Consider the following 26,024-nt stretch of genomic DNA (forward strand, 5'->3'; position numbering starts at 1 on the left):
AGTGGAATGATCGTCATTTTTTAATGAACACTATATGAAAGAGTCATTTTACAAATACTAGTGCACTGAATTTAAAATAAAAAAGTTTTTTATTTATTTATAAGGAAACAAACATGTAATACAACTACTATAATACTTATTTACAATGAACACATTACTGCACTGAAATGGTGCAGACGTTATATTGTACAGTTGGCTTTACTGAGAAATTAATCAATGGAGTAGAAAGAGTTGGCCACCAATAAATCCTTTAGGCTTCTCTTAAACTGAATTTCATTGGTTGTTAAGCTTTTTATGGCTGCTGGCAAGTTATTGAAAATGTGTGTTCCTGAATAATGCACACCTTTTTGTACAAGACTAAGTGACTTTAAATCCTTGTGAAGATTATTCTTATTTCTAGTATTGATTCCATGAATTGAGCTGTTGGTTTGAAAAAGTGATATATTTTTAATGACAAATTTCATTAAGGAATAAATATATTGGGAAGCAGTAGTTTAGTATCCCTAGTTCCGTAAGCAGGCTTCTGCAGGATGTTCTTGAGTTCACACCACATATAACTATTACTGCATGTTTAGTTAGTAGCATCTTTGGAAAGAACGCACACCACCTTTAAGCCACATTGGTCTATTTCTTTGTGTTTGGAAACCGTATGAATCAAGTAACTCTAGTGATTTTCAAAATTTTCGGAGTGGCCATATGGGCACAAATGATGCTGAACGTTCTGGACGCCCTGTGGAGGTTACGACTCCAGAAATCATTGATAAAATCCATTATATGGTGATGGATAACAAGAGTTAAGGTGCGTGAGATTGCTAGTGCTGTGGGCATCTCGAATGAACGGGTACATAACATTTTGCATAAACATTTGGGCATGAGAAAGCTATCCACAAGATGGGTTCCGCGATTGCTCACGCTTGACCAAAAATGGAATCGTGTGAAGTGTTGCAAGTATGGTTTGCAGCTGTTCAGGAAGAATCCGCAGGACTTTAAACGTCGTTTCGTCACTGTGGATGAAACATGGATACATTACTATACTGTTGACGCCAAACAACACTCTAGACAGTGCATGACCAAGGGAGAATCTGCACCAAAAAAGGCGAAGACCATTCCTTCGGCCGGAAAGGTCATGACGACTCTCTTTTGGGATTTGCAGGGGATAATACTTATCGACTATCTGGAAAAGGGTAAAATTATTATAGGTGCATATTATTCATCGTTATTGGACCGTTCGAAAACCGAGATGCAAAAAAAAAAAAAAAAAAAAAAAAAAAAAAAAAAAAAAAAAAAAAAAAAAAAAAAAGCACTGGCGACTGGACCGCAAAAATGTCCTTTTCCATCATGACAATGCACCAGCAGCCACCTCAGAAATTGTGGTCGCAAAATTAATGGATATAGGATTCCAACTCGTTTCAAATCCCCCACTACTCTCCAGATTTGGCTCCCTCGGACTACTATTTGTTCCCCAATTTGAAGATAAGGCTGGCGGGACAAATATTTTATTCAAACGACGAGGTGATTGCAGCAACTACTAGCTATTTTGCAGACTTGGATAATTCCTATTATTCGGAAGGGATCAACAAATTATAACAGTGTTGGACGAAGTGTATAAGTCTGAAAGGAGACTATGTCGAAAAATAAAAATGGTTTACCCCAAATACGTAAGTAGTTTTTATTTTTGCACGAACTGTTCGAACGCCCCTCGTATAATCGTAATGGTACCGGTAAATATTCCCAGTACCTATAGTATTTCTGCATAGATTAATCGATATTAGAGTATCGAAAGTGATACTTTTTATTGTCTGTATTTCCTTGACTCATAGGCGCTGTACGATGTCTGTTTAAAAAATTCCGGAACTTTGTCCACAGAATTTTTCTGCGCTTGCCTTTTACTCTCCTCCAAAAGTGGTGCACCGCTCCCAACGACATTTCCGGAAGCAGTCTTGGTACGCCTCTTGTTGGATCGCGCGAAGCGCTGTCTACGAATTTTCTTTTATCTCGTCTATCGTTGCAAATTTTCGTCCTTTCGACGGGGTTTCCAAGTTTGGAAATAAAGAAAAGTCCGCAGTAGCCAGCTCTGGAGAGAACTGAGAATGAGGCATCACAGCGATTTCGTTTATTTGTGCAATAGTCACGCACCAACAGGGATGAATGTGCGGGTGCGTTACCGTTTTGCAAGAACCATGAATTGGTTCGCCACATTTCAGGTCATTTAATTTTCACATTTTCTCGCAGGCGTCGCAGCACGTCCCGATAGCATTCCCGATTAACAGTTTGTCCCTGTGGCACGAATTCATGATGAACTGATCCTTCAAAGAGAAAGAAAACTATCAGCATGGCTTTGACATTTGGCCTGACCTGACGAGCATTTTTTGTTCTTGGAGAACCTTTCCCGACCCACTGTCAGTTTTGAACCTTGGTCTCAACATCATAACCGTAGATGAACGTCTGATCACCAGTTACTATTCTCTTAAGGGACGTCTCCTTGTCTTTAGCGCGATCCAAAAGCTCTTCGCAGATTGCGAGACAAAAGTCTTTCAGGTCTTGCCTTATGAGCCGCTGGAAGAACTTGTGAGGCAACACGATGTATTCCGAGATGCAGTGTCAGGATTCTATGACATGATCCAACTGAAATGTTAAATTCTTCTGTACTCTCTCGGAAAGTCAGTCTTCAACTGACACGCACATGACACCGAGTATGGCTTAACATCTCATCACCGTAGGCTTCGTGCATCATTTAGAGTGTCTCTGTGAAGGTTTTATGAGTTTCACGCAAAATCCAGACGCGTTGTTCCTCTTCCTCTGCCATCTCGAAATCCACAAACTATGCGACACAACGTTGTACTCAATATAGCACTTAAAAACAACTATCAGACATATAGCAATGAAACTTCAGGCAGTTCCACACTAAATACAGGCAAGTACAGGGATGCCAACCGCATTTCGCTCAAACACACCACTGGCACGAAATTACGAACGTTCTGGAATTTTTTGAACAGGCCTCGTAGTTCTCACTGGCAGAATTCTTGCCCATTCCAGCTAGTACCAATCTTTTGAATCTAACAGTAAATGTCTTAAAATAGGATTAATTCAATACCATACTCAGTACTGCAAATGAGTCCCAGATTTGAACATAAATGTACCTATACAGCATATTCATGAAAACTTGTTTCTTACGTGTATCATTTCTAGCACCGCAAATGATAGGTATGAGGTGCAAAACGTACACATTTGGTGCCAGCACTGTATGGGAATGATGAAAATTGCCACTCCCTGCTCTCAACTATGGGGCAGAACGTGCGCCCTCCTTACCCCCCTGAATGCCTGGATCAAGAAAAGATACAGACGCACTGTAAAAGTAACGTAGACTCGGAGCAAAAGTCACACACATTACTGCGTCTGGTATTTAATGAAAAATGGACTATTGTTGTCTGACATGTTTATTGTAAGTACAATATTTCATGCGAAGAACACATAAGAGAAGTGTTTCACTCCCGAGTCTTCTCTTGCATAGGGATGGGTCAATAATATCGATGTTTAAGGTTATCGATATTTTCTCCTGATAATATCGATGTCTTTTATGAACATCCATACATCAAATATCAATATGTTTAAAAATCTGACCGTCCCAACTCAATGGAGACAGCCAATTCTGCACCACTACCTTACCGACTATTACTACGTACACGATTACTGACTATTACTACGAACACGATAAACAGACAACAGTAGCTGTTCGTGTCTTTACACGCGTGTGCAACAAAAAGATATGGGCGAAAGAATGCTAACTTAGAGTAAGGGTAGAACAGTCTATCACCACTAAGCGACATGCTTTTAATAATTTCCACAACGAAACTCTGTCTCGGAATCTGGCAGGAAACCCAAAGAGAATTTGGCCATACATAAAGCACACCAGTGGCAAGACGCAATCAATACCTTCACCGTGCGGTAACAGCGATGAAGTCACTGACGACAGCGCCACTATAGCAGAGTTATTAAACACGGTTTTCCGAAACTCCTTCACCACAGAAGACGAAGTAAATACTCCCGAATTCTAATCAAGAACAACTGCCAAGATGAGAAACATAGAAGTAGATATCCTCGGTGCAGCAAATCAGTTTAAATTACTTAATAAAGGCAACCTTCCGGTCCAGATTGTATACCAGTCAGGTTCCTTTCAGAGTATGCTTATACAGTAGCTCCATACTTAGCAATTATATACAGCCGCTCATTCATAGAAAGATCCGTACCAAAGATTGGAAAATTGCTCAAGTCACACAAATACCCAAAAAGGGAATTAGGAGTAATCCGCTGAATTACAGGCCCATAACACTAACGTCAATTTGCAGTAGGATTTTGGAACATATACTGTATTCGAACATTATGAAGTACCTCGAAGAAAACGATTTATTGGCAGATAGTCAGCAGGGATTCAGAAAATATCGTTCTTGTGAAACACGACTAACTCTTTATATTAATGAAGTAATGAGTGCTATCGACAGGGGATGTCAAATTGATTCCATATTTTTAGATTTCCCGAAGGCTTTCGACACCGTTCCTCACAAAAGTCTTCTAACCAAACTGCGTGCCTATGGAATATCGCCTCATTTGTGCGACTGGGTTCATGATTTCCTGTCAGGAAGGCCACAGGTCATAGTAGCAGAAGTAATATCCGGCGTTCGCCAAGGAAGTGCTATAGAGCCTCTATTGTTCCTGATCTATATTAACGACATCGGAGACAATCTCAGTAGCCATCTTAGATTGTTTTCAGATGATGTTGTCATTTACCGTCTTGCAAAGTCATCAGATGACCAAAAGGAATTGCAAAACGATTTAGATAAGATATCTGTATGGTGCGGAAAGTGGCAATTGACCCTGAATAAAGAAAAGTGTGAAAAAAATCCGCTAAATTTCCATTATGCGATAAGTCACACAAATCTGAAGGCTGTAATTCAACTAAATACTTAGGGATTAAAATTACAAATAACATAAATTGGAACGATCACATAGATAATGTTGTGGGTAGAGCAAATCAAAGACTGCGATTCGTAGGCAGAGCACTTAGAAAGTGCAACAGGTTTACTAAAGAGACTGCTTACACCACACTAGTCCGTCCTATCCTGGAGTATTGCTCTGGGGTGTGGGATCCGCATCAGGTGGGACCGACGGATGACATCGAAAAAGTACAAAGAAGGACAGCACGTTTTGTATTGTCGCCAAATGGGGCAGATAGTGCCACAGACTTGATACATGAATTAGAGTGGAATTCATTAAAACAAAGGCATTTTTCGTTGCGACAGGATCTTCTCATAAAATTTCAATCCCCAGTTTTCTCCTCCGATTGCGAAAACATTCTGTTGGCACCCACCTACACAGAGATAAATATGATAAAATAAGAGAAATCAGGGCTCGCACAGTTAGTTCAACGTGGGATATTACTTTCTGTACATCTACAAAGATTTTGACAGTAAGGAATATATAATGTTGTACTTCGCATTGCTCGCTCGTAGAATCTGGCCGAGATGGATCTCCATTCACATAGAGCGGCAATTCTTCCTCAGCTTGAAACAGTTTCCAATCACTGTCGGTAGAATTTTACCGCGACCAGTGCTCATATATTGTGTCACATGGCTGCGAGTAGCACACAATTTTTTTTAGGTATTCTGAACAGTGCGAGTTGATACATCAAGTAATCGGGCTACTTCATTAATGTTGTGTTAACGGGCACGTCCAAACACAATAAAGCCTTCCTGCCATTTTTTTAGTCTCTAGGTCTGATTCCATACAATCGTACCACTATATACCTACAACAGAACTCCGAGGGAACTACTTTGCTCTTTAAGAGGGTGAGATCGAAGTTCTGTCCACTTGAGACAACTAAATATCCCGAAATCGACGCATCGTAGAAAAAAAAGTTTTACGTGAAAAATTAATATTAGTTAAGGAGACATCTGTCTGTGCTACAGATGGTCACCTCTTAAGCAACCCTCCTGCGTGGGGCGGACAACTACGTATTTTCAAATGGGAACTCCCAGTTTTCATTGCGTAGTAGCTGAGAACCTAGTATTGCTCAGGTATTCATTTTGCCAATTTCCTGTTAGAAACAAAAACAGAAAATGAACAGTGTTTATAGTGTAATATCCCGGACAGTTTGCGTACGCTGGGCATAGCTGCTTCGAGTCTCTGCGACGCGACTGTCTAAACGTCTATATGGCAACATCTCCGCATAGCTCTATACATGGGGGCTGTTTTCGCCTACAGCCGTCTGAGCTTCGAAACGCTGCCAGGCGTCAGGGATTTTCTATAGTTGACTCTTCTGAGTAGTGTCTTAGTAATGAACAATAAATGTATTAAAATTTATGTATGATCTGGCATTTTTTCTGGTATCTCAGTGCTTATAGCATAATATCTCTTGAACTATGTACACACATCACAAAAAGTTTTGCATCACCCCGGTTCCCAGAACTCCTGAAGACGTCGACTACGGATATTGTATCGCGGACACAGTCCCTTTGACTGTTCAGAGATGTCACTAAATCCGCCCAAAGATGTAAACAACTATGCATGAGCCTATTAGACGGAGGGGATCCGACAGCCGATCAGTTCCAGTCATTTCACCAGGAAGGAGGTGCACGGTTCGTGTTGTCTGTAGTTCAACCATGCCTAGGTGGTCAATACCGCGGTTCGATCGCGTCCGCATTGTTACTTTGTGCCAGGATGGGCTCTCAACAAGGGAAGTGTCCAAGCATCTCGAAGGGCACCAAAGCGATGTCGTTCGGACATGGAGGAGATACAGAGAGACAGGAACTGTCGATGACATGCCTCACTCAGGCCGCTCAAGGGCTAGTATTGCAGTGGATGACCGCTACCTACGGATTATGGTTCGGAGGAACCCTGACAGCAACGCCACCATGTTGAATAATGTTTTTCGTGCACCCACAGGACGTCGTGTTACGATTCAAAATGTGCGCAATAGGCTACATGATGCGCAACTTCACTCCCGATGTACATGGCGAGGTCCATCTTTGCAACCACGACACCATGCAGCGCGGTACAGATGGGGCCAGCAACACGCCGAATGGACCGCTCAGGATTGGCATCACGTTCTCTTCACCGATGAGTGTCGCATATGCCTTCAACCAGACAATCAGACACACTGTCCAGCGAGTGCAGCAAGATGGAAGTTCCCTTCTGTTTTGGGGTGGCATTACGTGGGGCCGACGTACGTAGCAGGTGGTCATGGAAGGCGCCATAACGGCTGTACGATACGTGAATGCCATCCTCCGACCGATAGTGCAAACATATCGGCAGCATTTTGGCGAGGCATTCGACTTCACGGACGACAATTCGCGCCCCCATCGTGCACATCTTGTGAATGACTTCCTTCAGGATAACGACATCGCTCGACTAGAGTGGCCAGCATGTTCTCCAGACATGAATCCTATTGATCATGCCTGGGATAGATTGAAAAGGGCTGTTTATGGACGACGTGACCCACCAACCACTCTGAGGGATCTGCGCCGAATCGCCGTTGAGGAGTGGGACAGTCTGGACCAACACTGGACCAACATCGCCTTGATGGACATGTGGATGGTAAGCCACGACAAATATAGGCATGCATCAATGCAAGAGGACGTGCTACTGGGTATTAGAGGTACCTGTGTGTACAGCAATATGGAGCACCACTTCTGAAGGTCCCATTGTATGGTGGTACAACATGTGTGGTTTTCATAAGCATTAAAAAGGGCAGAAATGATGTTTATGCTGATCTCTATCCAAATTTTCTTAATAGGTTCCGGAACTCTCGGTAGCGAGGTGATGCAAAACTTTTTTGATGTGTGTATTGTACAACGCTACATTTGTGTAGTTAACGTTCAGCGGCATTTGTGGATACTGTCTGAAAAATGTTTTGCGAATAGAGTTAGTAGCAAAGAAGCACAATGCGGCAGTTAATCGCCTATCACAGTGTGATACCGTGATATAATTTTGTAGTTGCATTTTGTTGCATATGTGGTGGATACTGCCTGCGATATTTATTGCAAATAGAAACAGTCGCACAGAAGTGATAAATTTAAACGTTACACGTGAAAAAGGCACATTTTCCACACATTTCATTGATTATGACGTCATATCTCCTGAACTGTGATAGGTAGGTGATTCTTAGACCGACAGCGATTGTTGTCAGTCAGTAAGGGATATGTGTACTAAACAGATTTGGTTGAAATCGGTCCAGTGATTTAGGAGACATGGAACACACACATACATTTTCATAATATGTGTAGATTTGGATTCTACGGGAAAAAACCACGTACGGTTTACCCAAACTTGTTTTCCATTGGTGACAGATGGCACTATAATCGTCAAATATCAAGCGTACCTGTTTTTGTGATTAAGAAACGAAGCATTTGATTCCACATTTCGTTTACGATTTTAATGTAGATCATTTTATTCTGACGGTGAAAAATTATGTTCCAAATTTGCTTTAGTATTGTAAATTTGATTATAGAGTAGAAATAATACGGCTACACATTGACATCTCCGGCAAATAAGCTACTTGTATGGTAAGGTAGTTTTCTGTTCCCTACGGGATTGGTTGTGGTGAGTCACCAGCCCATAGGAATGTTTGACTTCGGTAACCGCCCTCGAACCCCGCCATCAGGATGACTTATTTCGCTGTGCGTTTTCACCCAACCGCCGTAACTTTCGCGCTGGCCGCTATGCGACTACCGGCGGAATACGAACTGCAACAATTGCAATAAGGTAAAACGTCGATGAAGCGATAGTGACAGGTGCGCCTGCCATGAGTACACACGTATCGGCCGGCCGCTGTGACCGCGTGGTACTAGGCACTTCAGTCCGGAACCGCGCTGCTGCTACGGTCGCAGGTTCGAATCCTGCCTCGGGCATGGATGTGTATGATGTCCTTATCTTAGTTAGGTTTAAGTAGTTCTAAGTCTAGGGGACTGATGACCTCAGATGTTAAGTCCCATAGTGCTTAGAGCCATCTGAACATTTTTTTGAACACACGTATCGTGAAAACACACTCTCGCTCACCGATATCAGTCGTCCTGATGGAAAGACGCAAGGGGACTCGCCAGAATCAACCAATGCGATGCTGAGAGGAAAGCATCCCGATGAGAACACAAAACTATTCCATCCACGACGTTGTCCATGGATCATTCTAAACTTAATTTCCGACCAGATATTGAAAGAGCTGACCATATTGCACTGTATCAAATATGCAATCTTAAATTTCGAACATAAATATCAACCATTAGAACAAAAAGCTTACATTTACACTGTAAATGAAATGTAGAATGCATTGCGTCGGTTCTCAATTGGAAAAACAGGTGCACTTGATATCTGACGATTACATCGCCGGGTGCAGTACACACTCATGTCTCTGTAATAATATTAACTTCTCGCTTAGAACTTTTTTTCTCGTACGATGCGTCGTTAGTTAGTAATAACAGGAAGCTGAAATTTCGGTGACAGTGGGTTGCTAATGCGATAGAGATTGGAAACCTTAACCAAAGACTGGGAATGTATAAAGTACCTTTGCGATAATTTTCCTCCATCAGAAGCGAAACTATAACAAGCCATGTCTGATACAACATTCAAAAAATGGTTATCGATACCAACTTTGAATAAAATAAAAAAATACTATGACTCGAAGGGAGGCTTGAATTTACTACGAGCAGAAGGCACAATTCGAGTATATTTCTAATGCAATAAAGATATCCCCACAATTATAAATCAAAATCTCAAAACTGTGTGTGCTCTACAGTATTCATTTACTTTGTTAACTGGTTTCCGACTTAACAAGGCTGTTAACCTACCTGGCAGTCGATTCCTCCGCACATCACGCACGCCGTGCGGGTAGCCGCCCCACCAGGAGGACGTGGGTAAGCTGCTCTCATCATAGCAGAGATACGAGAGATGTCCAAAAAGTAAGTTCCGATTTGTCGCGAAATGGAAACCACAGTGAAAACCAGAAACGTTTTATTTGCAACAGTTAGGTACACCTTCCACCTACTTCTTTAAATAGTCGCCGCTCCAACTTCGAGATTTGTCGTAGTGTTGTATCAACTTTCCAGTATCCTCGTCATAGAAAGCAGCCGCCTGTGCTTTCGTCCAGGTATTTGTACTGGTCTGCAGCTCGTTGTCTGTGGAAAAATTTTGTCTTCCTAGCCAGCGGTTCTTGTGAACAGAGATGAGAGGGGGAGCCAATTACGGACTGTATTGTGGGTGATCAAACAATTCCCATTGGAAACGCCGCAGGAGCGTCTTCATTGCCCCTGCAGTGTGCTGTCAAGAATTGGCGTGAAGAAGAAACTGCTCGACAGTTGTGTTATGTGGGCTGCATGACACAAGCGAAATCTGTAACCAGACCCTCATACTTCGCGGGAGACGCTATTCCCTACGCACCTTTACGTGCTCTCTGTTCACTCAAAACCGAAAAGAGCGACGCGACACGATCGACGGGCATACTAGAGACACTGCACAACACATCTGTTCAAAGCTTTACCGGATTTTCCCGGTGGTTTCCATTTCGCGACGGATCGGAACTTCCTTTCTGGACAACGCTCTTATTTTCCTTGTATGGTCTGGGTTGGTTTGCATGGAGTTGCACGCCACCTCCACAGCTTCTGTGGACGCTACCTCGCCGATAGGAAGCATGCCTATCGCAGCAGAGTGCGCTGTCGGCAGGGCACTATTTTGCTACGCCAGTTCACGTACCCTCGCATATCCACTCGTTATTAAGGCCACCGTCGGACTGTACAAAGTTAGTTACGCCAAACACCTCAAGTCGGCGGTACCAGCAGTTCAGTCCCAGTGCTACATATTGGCAGTATCGTCTCAGCACTCCATGCCGGCATACAGAAGTTCGTTGGGGATCTTCATTAGCAGCACGTCAGCCGTCACTTGCCGGCAGCACCGATCCAGTAACGTGCCCAGGTCTCCGTGCTGCTACCTACCACGTATGTAGGGTTCGTCGTGTAAGAACATGACAGACAACGTCACAGGAGAGGTATTTTTCGTTTTATGTAGTTCTGTCGGCATTTGTCCAAGGACATTGTAATTGAGTTTCGTTTTAATAAAGTTATTCTTTTAAAAGTGTACGAGGGCACTTCAAAAGCCATCATCAGACTTTGCCTATCATCGTCGATAGTCGGCCGGTACAATACACGTGAAGACGTTTAAGCTAAACACTGAATAAGTATTAAGGGGAACGAACCAGAAAAAACATCAAAACTAAACGGCGAAAAAACAGTGCCTACATAGCAATTCAGATTAAGTTGACGATCACAATTCAGTGTAATTAATATAATACGAGAGAAGTCAAGAACAGCTTGAAGAGGTATTACATATGAAAGACGATACAGAAACATGGTAACAGATATAACTGACAACTGTATCAGGCCCCACATCAGTGGACTCCTCCCCTCCCTCTCCATGTTTAACTACTTCCTTCCCTGTTCACACCGTGGCCTATCGCCTACTCTAGGTCCCCACTTCTGTCTGCCACCATTCAGGTCTCCCTCCCACCTCCATTCTACCACCAACTCCACATTAAAATGACATGACCCTTTTATTTACCCCCACACCCTACGATCTTCCTTACCTGGTCTAGAGAATTTCCCTAAGCACGCCCGACGTTACCTGAATGACACCATTCCAGAACGAGGGGCAGCAGAAGATGAACTTCATCGCCGGTGGCCTCCCAGCTCTACAGACTTCACAGCTTGTGACTTATCTGTGGTGTTACATAAAATGCTGCGTTTTTATCCCCCCCTCATCTACATCTACATTTACATGGTTACTTTGCAGTTCACACTTAAGTGCCTGGCAGAGGGTTCCTCGAACCATTTTCATACCACTTCTCTATCATTCCACTCTCGAATGGCGCGTGGGATAAAGGAACACCTAAATCTTTCCGTTCGAGCTCTGATTTCTCTTATTTTATCATGATGATCTTTTTTCCCTACGTAGATGGGTGTCAACAAAATATTTTCGCATTCAGAAGAGAAAGTTGGTGATTGAAATTCCGTAAATATATCTCGCCGCAAAGAAAACCGTCTTTGTTTCAGTGACTGCCACCCCAAACTCGGGTATCATAACAGTGACACTCTCACCCCTATTGCGCGATAACACGAAACGAGCTGCCCTTCTTTGCATTTTTTCGATGTCCTCCGTCAATCCTAACTGGTAAGAATCCCATACCGTGCAGCAGCATTCCAGCAGAGGACGGACAAGTGTAATGTAGGCTGTCTCTTTAGTGGGTTTCTCGCATCTTCTAAGTGTTCTGCAAACAAAGCGAAGTCTTTGTTTCGCCTTCCCCACAATATTATCTATGTGGTCTTTCCAATTTAAGTTGCTCGTAATTGTAATTCCTAGGTATTTAGTCGAATTGATAGCCCTTAGATTTGTGCGATTTATCGTATAACCAAAATTTATCGGATTTCTTTTAGTACCCATGTGGATAACCTCGCACTTTTCTTTGTTTAGTGCCAATTGCCACTTTTCGCATCATACAGAAATAATCTCTAGATCATTTTGTAATTGGAATTGATCGTCTGATGATTTTACTAGACGGTAAATTACTGCGTCAATCGCAAACAATCTACGGGGGCTGCTCAGATTATCACCTAGATCATTTATGTAAATCAGGAACAGCAGAGGGCCTATGACACTACCTTGCGGAACGCCAGATATCACTTCTGTTCTGCTCGATGATTTACCGTCTGTCACTACGAACTGTGATCTTTCTGAGAGGAAATCACGAATCCAGTCACACAACTAAGACGATACTCCATACGCACGCAATTTGATTAATAGTCGCTTGTGAGGGAGGGTGCAAATTCCTTCTGGAAATCTAGGAATATGGAATCGATCTGAGATCACTGGTCGACAGCACTCATTACTTCATGGGAATAAAGAGCTAGCAGTGTTGCACAAGAACGATATTTTCTGAATCCGTGTTCGTTATGTATCAATAAGTCATTTCCTTCAAGGTGATTCATAATGTTCGAGTACAGTGTGTGCTCGAAAATCCTCTTTCGAATTGAGGTCAGTGATATGGGCCTGTAATTCAATGGGTTACTCCCCTGCCTGTGCCTGACGCTCTTGACAGTCTGCGACATCACATTGTTGAAGCTGCAAAATCGATGACGAGAGACCAGCAGCTTCGCGTGTGGGAGGAAATGAACCACCGTTTTGATATTTGTCGTGTAACACATGGTCTTCACATTGAATGCATAAAAATATGAACTTTTCTCGTTCCAGAAAAGTTGGAATTGTGTTTCTATCTTTTGTAGTTTTGAAGCAATAAATGTTTCAAATCTGTTCCTTCTTTTTGAACAGCCTTGCATTTCATTAACTAGATAATCTTGTTAATTGACTGGTACTGCGTCTTGTCATTCTTTCCTTGGAACGGCGTGTCGCAAGGTACGAGAGGTCCTCTGGCGGTTAAGTTCCTCTCACCGCTTCTCGCCTAAGCGGTGTTCTGGCGGTCACTCCAACAGACGGTACTGATTGCTTACTACTGTCTGTTTTCATTTATTTGACTTCTTTCCGTATTTGCGTTATTTTCATATACCTCTTTGAACTCTGTAAGCTTGTCCTTACGTATATCATTACCCTTTTATCTACAATTCGCCACAAGAGTGTGTCTGAATTATTGTTACTTACCATTTTCCTTTAAACAATCTAACTTTGGTCGTGTTTTAATTTATTGCATTTTATTACTGTTATGTCTTATACACCTGATAAGACTACTACAGATTTTACTGATTGTATTCTTCTTTTTATCCCATATCGCACAATCATATGATTGAAGAATACTTGTACGCAGACAGTAGCGACATCTGGCGATCTAGCGACACAAACATTTTGTGGCTACTGTACTATAGTTTGTTTTGAACAGCAGCGGTGTGCGAATGAACACGGCGTCGTAGTTAAGGGGTGACGGTGTTAAACTACGAATGGAGAGAGACCCGTGTTCAAATCTCAACTACCTTGTATTGAAGTAGCAGCGAGTCGGACGTAGCAGTATGTTAAGGACGACACGGTAGCACAGCGTGTTCGGTCAGAGAGCTGGTTGGCCTCTGTAATAAAAAACTGATTGGAAGGATCAACAAACGAACTTGAACGGATGTCATCTGATGTCCACAACGATCAACAACGGACAAAATGAAAAAAAAATCACCCGTGTCCTAATTTTTTTTCCCGCAAAATTATGAACTTTCCGTCCAGTCCAATTGACGTGTCTGGTCGCTGTATTCAGATTTGTGTTTGTGTCGTCGTGTAACGTCCGTTCGCAACAGCAAAGTGGAAGGAACGTATCTCTAGACGTACGTACCTTCTATTTGTTCTACACGAGTACCACATGTTACGACTCTTGCATTCCGTTTTGGAAGTTTTGAATCTTGATTTCTTTTGTTCTAACGTAGTTCACACACGATTCTTTATTGTTTTTTTTCTGTGAGAGGTCTATGCGGCGTCTGGTCTGCTCTCGCTATTCATCCGTTTTACTTGCGACGGTAATGTGTTCTTACCATATGACTCATATTCTATAACGATTTTATAGTATGACAATTGCTGAGACTTCGGAAAGAACAGACACGCCAGTCCTCAGAATCGTGTGCAACTGAGGCGACCGTGCAATTGCTGCAGGACCTGCGCCGTAGTCTGGTAGACAGCATCCTTCACAATACCGCAAGGAAAGAAATCTAATGGGGTTATGTATGAAGACCTTGAGGGGCAAGAGAGTGGGTCCTCCTCTGCCTGTCCAGCGAACGGGAAACGAGTCTTCCGAACACTTCCTAACCGCCGACCGTCGACCTGTGGAAGTGCAAACTGTTCCAAAGTGCCCAAATAAACAGTCGAGATCAATGACGCCTCTGCAAATACGGCGAGTGTGAGGAAAGTAATGTGACTGACAACACAGTGAGTGACCTGTTGTTGTACTTGTGTAGACCAGTGCGTTCGTCCTTTCCAGAAGCTCACTCCGAGTTCCCGTACAGCCATCACGTGATTTCCGAGTGCGCCAACAGTGAATTGAACAGCGGAATTTAGAGCAACTTTATGCCTTCAAGTTTTGTTTAAACTTGGGTTCAAATGGTTCAAATGGCTCTGAGAACCATGGGACTTAAACATCTGAGGTCGTCAGTACCCTACAACTTGTTGTTGTTGTTGTGGTCTTCAGTCCTGAGACTGGTTTGATGCTACTCTATCCTGTGCAAGCTTTTTCATCTCCCAGTACCTACTGCAACCTACATCCTTCTGAATCTGCTTAGTGTATTCATCTCTTGGTCTCCCTCTACGATTTTTACCCTCCACGCTGCCCTCCAATACTAAATTGGTGATCCCTTGATGCCTCAGAACATGTCCTACCAACCGATCCCTTCTTCTAGTCAAGTTGTGCCACGAACTTCTCTTCTCCCCAATCCTATTCAATACTTCCTCATTAGTTATGTGATCTACCCATCTAATCTTCAGCATTCTTCTGTAGCACCACATTTCGAAAGCTTCTATTCTCTTCTTGTCCAAACTATTTATCGTCCATGTTTCACTTCCATACATGGCTACACTCCATTGAATACTTTCAGAAATGACTTCCTGATACTTAAATCAATACTGGATGTTAACAAATTTCTCTTCTTGAAACGCTTTCCTTGCCATTGCCAGCCTACATTTTATATCCTCTCTACTTCGACCATCATCAGTTATTTTGCTCCCCAAATAGCAAAACTCCTTTACTACTTTAAGTCCCTCATTTCCTAATCTAATTCCCTCAGCATCACCCGACTTAATTAGACTACATTCCATTATCTTTGTTTTGCTTTTGTTGATGTTCATCTTATATCCTCCTTTCAACTTAGAACTACTGAAACCTAACTAACCTAAGGACATCACACACATCCATGCCCGAGGCACGATTCGACCCTGCGACCGTAGCGGTCGCGCGGTTCCAGACTGGAGCGCCTAGAACCGCTCGGGCACATCGGTCGGCTGTAAACTTGGGGAATCCGTGAGTGTGACCTTTAAAAAGTCAAAACAGGCCTATGGGGAACATTCCTTATGACGAACATAAGTTTTTCACTGTCACAAATCTTTTTGCAAGGTCAAGAATGCGCTGAAGATGAACCTTGCTCTGATGAGCGAATCAAAGATCAAAACAATGCTGATTTTTCTTCCTCCCTTTTGGATCTCTACGTCTTTGATGATACGACAGGTGTAGCTTTACATGCGAGTAAAACAGCGATTTTTTTATCTTTCCCAGTGGGTATTCAGAGTTGTCTGTGTATAGCGTCGATCGCCCACTATCCCGGAACGACGTTCTGCACATCGCCCCTCTGAACATCGCTTCAGGGGACGGAAGCGGCCGCCACGTGTTTGGCCTCCGATGAAAATTTGTGTCAACAGCCTTCTTCGGGCCCCATTTCGGCGGCCGACCGCAGACTTACACGTGCTGGGCGCCGAAACAAATTGTAGATTAATCCGAGCCGTCAGTATTTGACAGGCCCCGGAAGGGTCTTCATCGGCGCGAGTGCGTTTGTTTTAATTCGTTATCGCAGTCTGGCAATCACGTTTTTCATTAGCGGCGCGTTAATAATGGAATGAGGGGGCGTATCTGGGCGGGAAGCGGGCGCGTGTGTACTCGGGGCTCGACCGCTGCGTTTAGCATAGCAGCACGTGCCGACCACGCTGCCCGCGACACGTGGCAGCGGCCGCAGACCACCACAGCACGGGGACACCTGTCCGCCGCGTCGCCCCAGGCCTTTCAGAGGTCCACCCTGTTGTTGTTGTTGTGGTCTCCAGTCCTCAGACTGGTTTGATGCAGCTCTCCATGCTACTCTAGCCTGTGCAAGCTTCTTCATCTCCCAGTACCTACTGCAACCTACATCCTTCTCAATCTGCTTAGTGTATTCATCTCTTGGTCTCGTTCTACGATTTTTACCCTCCCCGCTGCCCTCCAATACTAAATTGGTGATTCCATGATGCCTCAGAACATGTCCTACCAACCGATCCCTTCTTCTAGTCAAGTTGTGCTACAAACTTGATTTGATTTAACGTAGGCTTTTGACTGTGTTGACCACAAAATATTACTGCAGAAGTTGAACCATTTTGGAGTAAGGGGAGTAGCTTACAATTGGTTCGCCTCTTACTTTAAGAACAGAAAGCAGGAAGTAATTCTCCGCAATATTGAGAGTGGTAGTGATGTTCAGTCCCAATGGGGCACTGTTAAATGGGGCGTTCCCCAAGTGTCGGTGCTGGGGCCACTGCTGTTTCTTATTTATATAAATGATATACCTTCTAGTATTACAGGTGATTCAAAAATATTTCTGTTTGCTGATGACACCAGCTTGGTAGTGAAGGATATTGTGCGTAACATTCAAACAGTATCAAATAATGTAGTTCATGAACTTAAGTTCGTGGCTTGCGGAAAATAATTTGATGCTAAATCACAGTAAGACTCAGTTTTTACAGTTTCTAACTCACAATTCAACAAGAACCGATATTTTGATCAGACGGAATGGGCATATTACAAGCGAGACGGAACAGTTTAAGTTCCTAGGCGTTCGGATAGATAGTAAGCTGTTGTGGAAAGCCCATGTTCAGGATCATGTTCAGAAACTAAATGCTGCTTTATTTACCATTAGAACAGTATCTGAAATAAGTGACAGTTTAACACGAAAAGTAGTCTACTTCGCATATTTTCATACGCTTATGTCGTATGGTATTATTTTTTGGGGTAATTCTTCTGATTCAAAAAGGGTATTTTTGGCTTAAAAACGGGCTGTTCGAGCTATATGTGGTGTAAGTTCGAGAACCTCTTGTCGACCCCTATTCAATAGTCTGGGAATTCTGACATTGCCCTCACAGTATATATTTTAGTGTTATATTTTAATGTCGTTTGTTGTTAGCAATATTAGCTTATTCCCAAGAGTTAGTAGCTCTCACTCAGTTAATACTAGGCAGAAATCAAATCTGCATGTGGAATCCACTCCCTTGACTCTTGTGCAGAAAGGAGTGCAGTATTCTGCTGCATCCATTTTCAAGAAGCTACCACAAAAACACTTTTAAATCCAAACTGAAGAGTTTCCTCATTGCTCACTCCTTCTATTCTGTCGAGGAGCTCCTGGAAGAGCTGAAAAATTAAGCAAATTCCAGTGTTACATTGTTGATTTTCTTTATTTAAACTTACGACTTGTCGCCTGAATATGTTTCTTATATTTCATTTTATCTGTTTCTACTATCGTGGTTCATGTATTGACTCGTTCCATGACCATGGAGACTTCTTCTTAATTTGGTCCCACGGAACAATAAATAAATAAATAAATAAAAGTCCTCTTCTCCCCAATTATATTCAATTTCTCCTCATTAGTTATGTGATCTAGCCATCTATCTTCAGCATTCTTCTGTAGCACCACATTTCGAAAGCTTCTATTCTCTTCTTGTCTAAACTATTTATCGTCCATGTTTCACTTCCATACATGGCTACACTCCATACAAATACTTTCAGAAACGACTTCCTGACACTTAAATCTATACTCGGTGTTAACAAATTTCTGTTCTTCAGAAACGCTTTCCTCGCCATTGCCAGTCTACATTTTATATCCTCTCTACTTCGACCATCATCAGTTATATTGCTCCCCAAATAGCAAAACTCCTTTACTACTTTAAGTGTCTCATTTCCTAATCTAACTCCCTCAGCATCACCCGACTTAATTCGACTACATTCCATTATCCTCGTTTTTCTTTTGTTGATGTTCATCTTATATCCTCCTTTCAAATCTTATGGAACTTAACTGCAAAGGTCATCAGTCCCTAAGCGTACACACTACTTAACCTAAATTATCCTAAGGACAAACACACACACACCCATGCACGAGGGAGGACGCGAACCTCCGCGGGGACCAGCCGCGCAGCCCATGACTGCAGTGCCTTAGACCGCTCGGTATCCTCCTTTCAAGACACTGTCCATTCCGTTCAACTGCTCTTCCAAGTCCTTTGCTGCCTATGACAGAATTACAATGTCATCGACGAATCTCAAAGTTTTTATCTCTTCTCCATGGATTTTAATACCTACTCTGATTTTTCCTTTCGTTTCCTTTACTGCTTGCTCAATATACAGATTGAATAACATCGGGGATAGGCTACAACCCTGTCTCACTCCCTTCCCAACCACTGCTTCCCTTTCGTGTCCCTCGATTCTTATAACTGCCATCTGGTTTCTGTACAAATTGTAAATAGCCTTTCGCTCCCTTTATTTTACCCCTGCCACCTTCAGAATTTGAAAGAGAGTATTCCAGTCAACATTATCAAAAGCTTTATCTAAGTCTACAAATGCTAGAAACGAAGGTTTGCCTTTCCTTGATCTATCTTCTATTATAGGAACGGAATTTTGCTCGATATAAGATTGCCCCAGCCCCATATTCCCAAACAGTGTGTACAGAGTACCCACATCAAGCCTCCTTGACTTCCAAACGCAAGTGAAAAAAAAGCAAATAAAAAAATTAAATAAAAGAAAATGGCCAATTTCGATTAGATCTTGTGCACTGACGGTTCCGTACAAACTTAATTATGTGTACAGGGTGACCTTAAACATGCATCGCAAATACTGTGGAAATGGAAAATGCGACTGATGTGCGATTTTCACCGAATAGATTGGTACTCAGGAGCTCTTATCATTAGCCAATCAACGGATTGTAGCAATACTTAAAAAGTGTATGCTTTCTGCAAACATGGAACAATGCCTATTGACATTAACAAACTAAAAGTAGGGTAAATTACATCTATAAACCGAAACATTATGACCACCTATTTAACAGCCTGTTGTTCCACTTTTCAAACACAGTACAACAGAAATTCTGCTTGACATGGATGCTACGATATGGCCCCAAATGTCTACGCAGAGGTCAAGCGATTCCTGCAAATTACGGGATTGTGGTTTACGGGCACGCAGCTGCCCGATTTGTGTTCCATTGGGTACAGTCCAAGTTCATGTAGGCAATGAACTGCTTGAACAAGTTGATAAATTTACTTATCTGGGCAGTAATATTACCAGGGATGGAAGGAGCAAGGCAGAAGTGAGAAGTAGAATAGCTCAAGCAAAGGCTGCTTATAACAAGAAGAAAAACATATTAACATCTAAGAGCATCAGCCTTGAAACCAGGAAAAGATTTTTGAAATCATGTGTGTGGAGTGTGGCATGCTATGGGTGTGAAACATGGACTCTCGGGACAGAGGAACAGCAGAAGCTAAATTCTTTTGAAATGTGGTGCTATAGACGCATGCTCAAAATAAAATGGATCGACAAGGTCACAAACGAAGTGGTTCTGGAAAGAGCAGGTGAGAAGAGAAGCTTCTGGAGTTTCATTGTTAAAAGAAGAGTGCAATTTACAGGCCATCTATTAAGACATAAAGGACTCCTGAACACAATCATAGAGGGGTATGTCGAGGGAAAAAGACCAAGAGGAAGACCACGACTGAGGTACATGGATCAAATCGTGAAAGATGTGGGATGTAACACCTATAAAGAAATGAAGAGAAAAGCTGAAAGACGCACAGAATGGAGACAAGCTGCCATTGTAGCTGTTGCAAACCAATCCTTGGATTGACCACTACAGAAGAAGAAGAAGGGTACAGATCAGGCCAAGACACCAACATGAGTTCACTTTAATGCCTCTCAAACCACTGTAGCAAGATTCTGCCCTTGCAACATGGACAGTTATCCTACTGCAAGATCTCATTGCTGTAGAGCGAGACTCAAGTATGAAGCGATGCAGGTAATCCGCCTTGATCAGCAGTTCGCTGCTGTCATACCACCTTCGATTACCATCACAGATACCATGGAAGCCCAACTCAGCGTACCGCACAACATAATTCTGCCCTCACCGGCATACATCTGTGTTGTGGTGCGTGTATCGTGTAGCCACTCGCTTTGACGTAGTGTTCAAAAATTCTCTCCGCAGTGCTGTATGAGTGTTAGCCGCGCGTACCGTATGATTGTTGGCCTGCCTGGGTTACTTCCCTTTAAGTGGAGTCTCCCAACATTCCACTGTTTCGTTTATCTCAGCCAGCGTGAGTAACATCGTTGGTGTGTGTCGTTATGTGTTGATGTGAACGTTTAAGTTTAGTTCCGTCGTTCGTTTGTTTCGTTTTTGTCACTGTTAAAATGCTAACCGTTGAACAAGTGTTCAAAGCTGGCGGTGAATAAGTAGTTTCAGTTCGTCAAACATTTAATTCAGTTTTCCCAGACACAACACTCCCACATCGCGATACTGTGCGTGATCTGATTAACAAATTTCGTAACAAATTTCGAAGTACGGATTCAGTGAGAGGTGCACCGAGAAGTGGTCGCCATAGCGTTTTGTCTGAGGGTAAACTACTCGATAAAATGTCAATGAGTCCGAACAAGTCACTAAGAAAACTCGTCCAGGAAATCGATGTTAGTGTCGGAACGACCCACACAGCTGTAAAGAAAAAATTAGAACTTTTCCCATAGAAAGTGACTGCCGCGCAAGAACTGAAAAATACCGATCAAGGCAGGAGACTGCATTATTGTCAATGGTTCAAGAATTTCTTTCTGCAAAATGGAAGGGATATTCTCAATGAAACGTTTTTCACTGATGAGGCGTGGTTTCATTTATCCGGATACATGAACTCGCAAAATTCTCGTATTTGGAGTACTGCAAATCCATTGTGTATTCATGAGGAACCACTCCTTTCTTTGAAAATAGGAGTTTGGATTGCAATTTCTAGACGTCGGATTGTGGGTCCCATATTTTTCAACGAAACGCACAACGATACTGCAGTGATATTCTGTACCCGTTCATAGGAGAACTTATGTAAAGTGAAATACTGAACGGATATTTTCAACAAGATGGTGCAACCGCGCAAGCTCGCGTTTCAATGTCACTGTTTGCTGATGTTTTTGGTGATCTGATAATTGCACAGGGACTTTGGCCTCCACGATCGCCTGACCTAACACCAACTGACTTTTTCTTCTGGGGTGCAGCGAAAGCAACTGCCTATAAGAAGCGTCCAAAATCCATCGAAGAAGTGAAAACTGCAATATCGACTTTCACTGCTTGTGTTTGGAAACATGATTAGACGAACTGAATTGTGTATTCAACAACAGGGGAGGGGGGGGGGGAACTTTCAACATTTAATGTGAAAATCTGTAAGTAAAAATGAATATTCAATAAATTAATAACTTGTATTTCACTGAGTTTCATTTCGGTATTGCACTGCGGCATACGGCAAGCGCGGCTGACAATCATACGGCACTGCGGAGAGACTTTTTGAACACCCAGTATGACCCAACCATCGACCTGGTGTTAAAAGAAATGCGATTCATTCGACAGGCGACACATTTCTATTGATCAACGGTGAATGCTGTGCCCACTGCAATCATAAATGACTATCCCATTGGATCAACACATGAAAACGTAAGGGTCGTGTGATGTGGAGCTCCATGTTCAAAATGGTCTTTGAATGGTGTGCTCAGACACACTTGTGCCTGCATTGTACTCTGTCGTCATATCTGCTACAGATCGCTACCTGTCCTGGATTACACTGTGTTCGAGCGGTTCTAGGTGCTTCAGTCTGAAACCGCGCGACCGCTACGGTCGCAGGTTCAAATCCTGCCTCGGGCATGGATGTGTGTGATGCCCTTAGGTTAGTTAGGTTTAAGTAGCTCTGAGTTCTAGGGGACTGATGACCTCAGATGTTAAGTCCTTTAGTGCTCAGAGCTATTACAGTCGTTATTACAGCATCCTCCAACCACTCTCCACAGGTGCTCGCGACAATCTTACACCAAGAGGCGACGAGCTTCGCCGTTTCAGAGATTTCTATTTCCAACCGCTGCGCCACAACTCTCTGCCAAAATTGCTTACATCAGTGGATTTCCGCATTTGCGGCCCGTGTCTTCGCTATAATGACCGTCTATTCGTCTGTCTTCCGCTTACATTCTTTCCTTAGGCATTCATCTTCGCGTTGAACAATGGTCATAATGTTTTGGCTCATCGATGTAGAATATCAGTGGCGTCTGTTGCAGGATTTTAGTGCGAGTCATTTATAAGATGTCGTATTCTGAAAAGTTCCAACACTACGACTTGTACAATGCCTGTGGTAGCGCATACTAAAGAGCAAGTCATACACTAGTTATATGGATTCTGACCAGTAACGAGACAACTGATCATCACATGTTGTGTTCAAAATCATCATTGGCAGCGGTAGTACGCGCTCTCAGTCTGATATGGAACGCCTGCTGTACACGTGCTAGCATTTCAGCGGAGAGGTACGAGCAGGATGCAGTAATAGGTCGTTGCGTATCATCGGGTGTAGTTCGCATGTCCTGTCAACAGCGTCTTTCACCTTTCCCGAGAGAAAAAAGGCTACAGGCGTCAAATACTGAGAACGGACCGGCGAAGATAATGGTCCTCTGTGTCCAATCCAACGAGTTAGAAACAATTCGTGAAGGCATGCTGCAGTACTACGTGCTGAACATCCATCATGTTGGTACCACAGTTTTGTCGTAGGCTGCACAGGAACGTCTTACAGCATGCGTGGAAGATGGTCTTTCAGGAGGCTGTGATACATGCGCGCGTTCAGTGTTTCGTCTATCAAACTCGAGCCTATGAGCTGATGGTTCACTATCCCACGCCACACGTTTATACCCCATGGACGCTGACGTGCCCTCTGATCAACCCAACGGGGATTGTCAACAGTCCAGTAGTGCATGTTTCGGCGGTTTACCTGGTCGTAACTGGGAAACGTGGCTTCATCACTAAACAAGACACATGATACATCTGGAGTATCCTGTCTTAATGCCCATGTACAGAGGGTAACACGATTCCCATATAGGTTCGATGCAGCTCTTGACGGAGAGAGAAGTGATAGGGATGGAACTTACGTCGATGTAGAATGGCTGATTCATGCAACTTCCTCGTGTGATTGCGCAGGAGAAAACGTGCGGATCATCTGGAAGAGCAGCAAGGACATTAATTTTCTCCCTCACTTGCTTCCTTCTGTTACTTTGTCTAGGTGTTAGACGACCACTTTCACGTAACTGGTTCAAGAAGTTGATAAATAGTTACAGCGATGGTTGACATCTCTCCGCATACGCCGTATGGGAACGATTGGATTCTTCTTACACTCTCCATACACCATAAGAATGTCGACTGTTTCTGCATTAGTAAATCCTGCCATCCAATCACGACCTATTGCTTGGACTGACACACTCTAATTGACTAGCAAGTCGCAGTGTACTCAAGGAACACAAAAGCGCACTGTAAGCAAAGATAACAACATTGCACCTATCAGCTAGATAGGTTGAATGCCATAAACAAGTACAACTATTCAAAATACGATATCTCGCACTACAATCTTGCAACAAACACCACTGACATTCTAACCTTCAGTGTCTTAACGTTGATGGGCATTGTTCTATTTTTTTTAAATGTATGTTTGCATAAAAATACACTTTCTAAGTATTATTATAATCTGTTTACTGGCTAACAATACGAACCCCTGACTACCAATCCATTCTGTGGAAACCACGCATCAATAGCACTTTCCATTTCCACAATATCTTCGTTGCAGGTCTTAACGCATCCATCCTGGGAGTTGAGCATCTCAACGATTTTTGCCTGTTTTCTATATAGATAACGGCAAGATATCGGTTCCAAGAATTCCAAGAAGGTATCACAATCGCTACAGTAGTTCCTCGGACCAGCACTGACATGCAAAAAGAAGCTAGCAGGGCATCTAACTTTATATACACACAACAACAAAAATTTGCATCACCTCGGTTCCGAGAGTTCCACAACCTGTACAGAAAATTGGAATAGAGATCAACATAAACATCATTTCTGCCCTTTTTATTACTCATGAAAACCACACATTGCATGTTGTACCACCATACAGCGAGACCTTCAGAGGTGGTGGTCCAGACTGCTGTACACACCAGTATCTCTAATACCTAGTGGTACGTCCTCTTCCATTGATGCATGCCTGTATTCGTCGTGGCATACTATTCATAAGTTCATCAAGGCACTGTTGGTCCAGATTGTCTCCCTCCTCTACCGCGATTCGGCGTGGCGTAGATCCCTCAGAGTGGTTGGTGGGTCACGTCGTCCATAAACAGCCCTTTTCAATCTATCCCAGGCATGTTCGATAGGATTCATGTCTGGAGAACATGCTGGTCACTCTAGTCGAGCGATGTGGTAATCCTGAAGGAAGTCTAGTCGAGCGATGTCGTAATCCTGAAGGAAGTCATTCACAAGTTGTGCGCGATTGGAGCGCGAATTGTCGTCCATGAAGACGAATGCCTCGCTGATATTCTGCCGTTATGGTTGCATTATCGGTCGGAGGATGGCACTCACGTATCGTACAGCCATTACGGCGCCATCCATGACCACCAGCGGCGTACGTCGGCCCCAAGTAATGCCACCAAAAACAGCAGGGGACCTCCAACTTGCTGCAATAGCTGGACAGTGTGTCTAAGGAGTTCAGCCTGATTGTGTTGCCTCCACGTCTCCGACGATTGTTTGGTTGAAGGCATATGCGACACTCATCGGTGAAGGGAAGATGATTTCAATCCTGAGCGGTCCATTCGGCATTTTGTTGCGCCCATCTGTACCGCGCTGCATGGTGGCTGGGTTGCAGAGATGGACCTCGTCATGAACGTTGGGAGTGAAGTTGCGCATCGTGCAGCCTATTGCGCACAGTTTGAGTCGTAACACGACGTCCTGTGGCTGCACGAAAAGCATTATTCTACATGGTGGCGTTGCTGTCAAGGTTCCTCCGAGTCATGATCCGTAGGTAGCAGTCATCCACTGTAGTAGTAGCCATTACGTGGCCTACGCGAGGAATGTCATCGACAGTTCCTGTCTCTCTGTATCTCCTCCATGTCCGAACAAAATCGCTTTGGTTCAATACGAGGCGCCTTGGCACTTCCCTTGTTGAGAGCCCTTCCTGGCACAAAGTAACAATGCGGACGCGATCGAACCGCG

At 43.2% G+C, this 26,024-nt stretch overlaps 1 protein-coding gene across 1 annotated transcript in view; it reads right to left on the bottom strand.

Moving 5' to 3' along the window:
* The window catches only part of LOC126457081 (chordin-like protein 1), a 672,845-nt gene that overhangs the window by 65,254 nt on the left and 581,567 nt on the right, over positions 1–26,024 (bottom strand). The gene's annotated exons all lie outside the window — the stretch shown is intronic.

Source organism: Schistocerca serialis, chromosome 1 (assembly GCF_023864345.2).
Source record: "Schistocerca serialis cubense isolate TAMUIC-IGC-003099 chromosome 1, iqSchSeri2.2, whole genome shotgun sequence".
In the NCBI taxonomy this organism is placed as follows: Eukaryota; Metazoa; Arthropoda; class Insecta; order Orthoptera; family Acrididae; genus Schistocerca; species Schistocerca serialis.